We start from the raw sequence: 6659 nt of genomic DNA, 5'->3' as shown, positions 1-6659 counted from the left end.
ATATATATATATATATACGTTTATATTTATATCTTTGACAAGTATACAGACAGAAGAACAGGGCGCCTCTGCATAGTACCAAAATTCCAACATTGCCATCAGGATACAGGACTGCAACAACTTGGGTTTTAAGGGCCCACAACTCTCTTCAGTATCCTCCACAAAGCCTGAGAGACCCACATGGGGTGAATGTAATCATCTTCAAACATAAAACTGGACCTCCTCCTGTCAGGAGTTCCAGATGAGCCTACCTCGCAGCAAGAAACGCAAACGAGGGCACAACAATAAGCTACTGAGAAAGGTAGAAACAGCTAAGACTCTACTCCCTGGCGAGAAGGCGGGTGAGATATGCATTAATATATATCTGGAAGATCCTGGAAGGGATTGTGCCTTATTTTGACATTGAAAGCTACAGAACTACCAGAACGAGTCACCACTGCACAGTGCCAAATATCGCAACAGCCTGGGTCCCAAGCGCCCACAGTTTTTTTTATTATTCTCCCAAAGAGCTTGACGGACCTACTGAAGGTGGATGTAGGTGGTTTGAAAACAAAACAGGATCTGTTCCTTTTGAGAGTCCCAGATGAAACTACCACGTGGCAGGAGGTGCTAATGAGGGCAGCGACATCAAACTCCCTTGTTGACCAAATGTCACATATCAGAAAAGGCTCTCAATAATAACAGTGTAGCGAAACGGCGGTTCCGCAGCATGTCCATGCCTTGGAGTTGAAACCGATAGAAAACACACACACACACACACACACACACACACACCCATATGGCAACGACATAGCTAATTATGCAATGAGCTTCATTAGCTTACAGCTGTTTCCGCTATATTGTGCAGTGCACTCAGAACTGAGTGCTTGTGCATACATACGCACAAACTGAAACTTGCGAGCAAATCGTACAGTTCTTCAAGATATGAACGCTACCTTAACAAACGTTTTGTACAAAATAATAAAGATAGTAAAGACATATACAGAAAATTACGTGTCGCTTATCACCTTAGTTATATGGGGGAAATCTTGACCAGAAATTTTCTTGACTGATTCGTCCAACTCAGTGATATACCCTTTCTTCCAGTGTCTAAATCAGGTATTCATATTGGACGAAAAACCAATGACGTATTTCGCTTGTCATCAATAATTGAATTGCATTATTTCTATAATTAGTTCGGTTGACTCACTAAAGCCTCTGATTCAATTCACTATGACATTTTATATACAATTCTTAGAAGACCGGTTTTGTCCTCGTAAATTCCCAAATATTATCAGCTTCTTCATGATAATATAAGATCATGTTTTTAAATGGCGTGGGATGCATTTTTTAGTCAGTGGCGGAGCAGGGATGGGTAATATAACAGACCCTACTCTGTTTAATAGATATTTCATAAATGATTCAGTCGCTTTCTGCGATCGTTGTGAAAATATTTATGTATGTTACCGCACAACTGGTAAACAATTCAATCTCAGACAGCCTATTTATAGATCATCCTTATTTGTATTTCTGAGAGGAGGCTTCTCGTGTGTAGTTGACTGTAATATCGTTTTCAAATTTTGGCACAAGGCCAGCAATTTCGGGGTCGGGGTAAGATGATTACATCGACTGCAGTGCTTAAATGGTACTTATTTTATTGACACGAAAAAGATGAAATGCAAAATCGGCCTCGGTACAACTTGAACTCAGAACATAAAGAGACAGGCGAAACGCCACTAAGCATTTCGCCCGGCGTGCTTACGATTCTGCCAGTTTTGCTGCCAGACTGCCAAAAGTAATATCGACGGGCATAATGGAAAAGATCTTGAAACTCATACCGATAAAACGACGTGTAACGTATTAGGCTTCATAATAAATCTTGATAAAATGGTTATTATTTATGAGCACAGCTCTAGAAACTCCCGTGTGTCTCCTAATATAATAGTATATCTTAAAGCTACGGAAAACATTTTTCTGTAAATATTTAACGACCGTATATGAAACAGACAGATAAATCTTAATGGTCAAAAAGCAGATAGATGAACAGTTGTCAAGTAAATTGCAACGAAATATGGACAACAACAAATATTTAGTTCAAAACAGGTATTGTGCCTATTTTGTTGTAGAGCAGAGAAACATGGAGATTTTATTGAAGACATGTTAAACACTTCGACGGTTTTCATCAGAAGTGACTTTGACAAATTTTGCAAATGTCTGGAGAAAGTAAGCGAGTATTGTTGAGGTCTAGAAATTATCGAAAGTTTAAATCATAGAAGCTCTCTTGTGAGTTGGTAAGCAGAGATGTGCAACCATATATTTTGTTTGGAAAATTTGTGAATTTCAAAGCGTCTAGACTTTACAGAACTGTTCGTGAGGCGGGGGGACCTTTCATCATGCACCGAATATGTTCTGGAAAAAGTTAATATTCTTAAAGAAGGTTGGAAAATATTTTGAATTGTAAGCACAGATGTGGTTATGTCATGATGCTTCCTTCTCAAGCACATGGTTCCGGGTTCAGTCCAACTGCTTGACTGTCGGTGCATGTGTCTGCTACTATAGCCTCGGGCTGACCAAAGCCTTGAGAGTGAATTTGGAAGACGGAAACTGAAAGAAGCGTGTCGTATACACACTCGCGCGCGTCTTCGTGTTTGTGTTTTCCTCCACTATCGTTTGACAACTGATGTTGGCGTATTTACGCCCTCGTATTGTAGTGGTTCGGCAAATGAAACCGATAGAATAAGTATCCGGCTTTAAAAAATAAGTACTGGGGTCGATTCATTCGGCTAAAATTCAAGGCGGTGCCCCAGTATGGCCGCAGTCTAATCACTGAAACGAGTAAAAAAATCAAAAACGCATCATAGAGAAAAACATACTCATATATGTGAAAGTATACATATCTATTCATTTTAAAGAGAATCGCAGTGAACGCGGAAACATATAAAGAAACAGACACAACATACTCTTTGTGTGATTTTCAGGCGGGGGTCAGCGCATGTGTGTGTGTGTGTGTGTGTGTGTGTGTGTGTGTGTGTGTGTGTGTGTGTGTGTGTGTGTGTGTGTGTGTGTGTGCATATCTGTCACTCGCAAGCTAGCCTCACTTGATAACATGCATACTTCTTTCGTTAGTTGTCCTATGTGCCTATGTAGTCGCGAGCAAACACAAACAACCCCTCGAAGAAAACTAATCCTGGATGTAAGAACTTAATTTTTGGAACATATAACGTAAGAACACTTCATGGTCTTGACAACTCCGATAACCAGAATGGCTTACACAACTGCAGAATTAAAAAAGAAAAGGACTGCTTTTTAGGGTATATAGCATACTCACTCAGCGAGAGAACTCGGAAAGAGCACCTAATTTCTGTAGGCCTGAGATTGTAGCATGTTGTTAATCGGTAGAAGACCTTTCTTTTGGATGTAGTTTAGTATGAAAAGCAGTTCTTACAGAAGCTTTGCAGATGGTCGACAAATAATAAGGTTTAGATACATTCTTGCTCCAAGAACAAGGTTAGCAATCTAGGATGGTCAGAAATATCACTCAAAATCTTGACACCTAACATTTCTATGACGTTGTCCAAGACTAGAGAAGCTGAGGTTCACAATGGCTTTCTGAATATGACTCTCTCTCTCTCTCTCTCTCTCTCTCTCTTTACTCTTATACTTACCACGCAGCCACTCCTATGACTGGGGATATTTTGTTAGCAAAATATACAAAATTGTTGCGATTCCTCTGAAGGATGTTTTCGTGGTCTAACTTCATTGAGTCAATGAAAGTCTGGTGATTAGTTTTTATGTCACATATGGGTGACGTCTAGGCACAGAAAGAAAAGGAAGAATCGTTCGGTTAGAGGAATGCTGCGAGCCAGTTTGGCTGATATGAAAGCATCGAAAATGTGCAGTAGGCTGCACTCGTTTTGCAGATTGAGAATACGCGACCGCAGCCATCGATGTGAAAAACAGATAAAAGCAACGTATGATTCTGTATGATTTATAGATGGTCCGATTATAAATCATTATCACTAAGACATCATTTTGTTTCTTCTCCTAGGATCGGTTCCTGTATATGCACTGACTATGTATGTGTATATATATATATATATATATATATGTGCGTGTGTGTGTGTGTGTGTGTATAACCACGTGTGTATATGAACAAACTTTCATTTGTGCTTTAGAAGCGTCGAATGTGCATCGTATGATACAAACAAAATAGTGATATTTCGAACGCAGTATCACCATTACAAGAGCAGGAAAAAATGGGTATTATTACCCTTGCATGGCAGAAAAAGAGACAGACAGACAGACAGACAGACAGGCAGACAGATAGATAGATATATAGATAGATAGATAGATAGATAGATAGATAGATAGATAGATAGATAATTTCATTTGGGTGTAAGCACGGGTTTATTCTATGAAGCTCAACCGCGCCTCCAGGTTCTCAGGTAGACAATAGTAATGCGGTGATTGTTTGTTTTAGAAAATACATGCTTGGGAGTCCACAAATATCTACAGCTTTTACAATTATAAACAAGTCTTTTTATTACATCAATTTACAATCGTTTCAACTGAATCCAATCTCATGAATATTGCTATATTATGCAATAACTTATGCAGCTATTGATTCTTGTGTTGTCATTGGCACGCATCGAAATTCAACTCTTCAGAATTGTGTATAAAACAATTTGCGGTTTATATTTTAATGATCAATAATATATATAATGTAAATTATATGTATATCGAGTTGGGCGTGTTTACGTGGTTACTGTTGTATTGCATATCACGAACAGAAAAAACCAAAAGAAACTCAGGCTTGAATTAACCAGTCAAGACACGAGTAAATCGAAATTAAAGGAATAGAAAAAAATAAAAATCAGGAACGAAAACGGAATATATTTGTTTTTAAACAGTATAATAAAGTATAGACTCGTTAACAGTTTCTATCTCAAGAGCTATTTTATTATAATGTTCTTCAAAAGTTTTGTTTAAACGCTTTGGGGTATAGTTATTCTATCAGCTATACAGATGGGGAATTGCAGATATATATTTGTAGTGTTATCACCGGAAAATCTCTTTGTCAGCTACATTATAAGAGACAGTCAGATATTGGATTTGCAGGGGTCATGGGGTCGTTCATCAGAGAATATTAAAGATCACACGCACCCGCATATTTACATGCACAGACACAGACAGATAATGATGACATAGATGCTACTAACGCTTTATATCGCGTCTCTTATTTACCAAAATGGAAAAAAACAAAAATTCCAAAATTTCTATACACGCAGACATTAAATGACAATGACTATTCTTTTATACACAGAGATGAAAAATTGAAAAATTCTACCTTCTTACATTCAGTCTAATTGACTCAGTCAAATTTTCAAACACAGAATATTCTGTCATAAATAAATAAACGTAGATATACTGGTATCCCCCCCCCCCAGCGGACACTCTCATGAATACACACAACTTTTAAAAGATCGTATTATTTCAAAGAAATACTTTCTTATCACATATATGCATTCCTGATATATATATCGCTGTGCAGGTCCATTAAGAAGTTTTCCCAAAATGGGTTTCAGGCGATAATCTTTCCAAAGTGGGTTCCAGACGGTAACTGGAATAATAATTCTCTAATATCTTATATTGAAAGTTTTTCTAAACTTATGGTGGCACCTTATAATAAGGTCAGAGTGTTTATTAATCCTTAGATAATAAAATCAAAATAACTCTTCTAAACAAAGATTAAATAACTTAGAATTCCTGTCATACAGATATACAGATCTCGCCACAAACCAGAAAGTGTTTTATTGAATCTCTCTTCCTGGCAAATGCCAGATAAGGTTAGCCAAATAAGTATTACATCTCTTGTTTATATCACGAAATGACGCAACATAAGCATGCCAACGATTTTTGAAAAAGGCTGCTGTTGCACCTACGTATCTGTATTCGTTTCCTTCAGTCCAGATCGAGCATTTATATAAAATATTCTTCACGGAGAGAAGCACTTTTATTTCTGAAATTACATCTTTTAACATTATTAATATTATAACCGCCACTACCGTTAGTAATTATTTTCTTAGAATTACTCATGTTACTACTGTTATTACTATTATTATATAAGCGAACTCCAGGTTACTTAAAATAAGCATAAGCTAAGTTTTGGTTGGTTTAAGTATGTTTGTGACATATTTCAACTGCTAAAGGCAAATTCGCTGCAGTTGCCGTGGACAGATATGGCGTTTTTACACCTTTTATCATAAGAGAATTTTTTTTTTCCTGGTAATCGTAGTGAATTTACCTTTAGAAGATGAAATGTGTCACAAACATATTTTAACTAACATTAAGTTCTCTTATGCCTTAACACTATTTAGTACTGATATTGCTGAATATGTGTGTATGTGTGTGAGAGTGAGAGAGAGAGAGAGAGTGTGTGTGCGTGTGTGTGTAGAGAGAGAGAGAGAGAGAGAGAGATGCATATGCATACGTCTTCAATTCTTCTCTGTTTGCATATTACTCTGTTTCTGTTACACTCCACTCCCCTAACTCATGCACTCTCCCTCTCTCTCTCTCTCTCTCCCTCTGTACACACATACACACACACTCTCATGTATACATATATATATATATATATGATCTCTCTCTCTCTCTCTCTTTCTCTCTCTCTCTCTCTCTCT

At 37.5% G+C, this 6659-nt stretch overlaps 1 long non-coding RNA gene across 15 annotated transcripts in view; it reads right to left on the bottom strand.

The window, feature by feature from the left end:
• The window catches only part of LOC106871257 (uncharacterized), a 413124-nt gene that overhangs the window by 105909 nt on the left and 300556 nt on the right, over nt 1-6659 (bottom strand). For 2 of the 15 annotated variants that reach the window (XR_008266334.1, XR_008266344.1), the window contains one exon: nt 67-2805. The exons of the other annotated variants lie outside the window; for them this stretch is intronic. This is a non-coding gene — a long non-coding RNA (uncharacterized LOC106871257). Of the gene's footprint in view, nt 1-66; nt 2806-6659 lie in introns of those variants that run through there. 15 annotated transcript variants of the gene reach the window in all.

The sequence above is a fragment of the Octopus bimaculoides genome, chromosome 20, assembly GCF_001194135.2.
Source record: "Octopus bimaculoides isolate UCB-OBI-ISO-001 chromosome 20, ASM119413v2, whole genome shotgun sequence".
Classification (NCBI taxonomy): Eukaryota; Metazoa; Mollusca; class Cephalopoda; order Octopoda; family Octopodidae; genus Octopus; species Octopus bimaculoides.
This window is presented reverse-complemented; position numbering and strand designations above follow the sequence as displayed.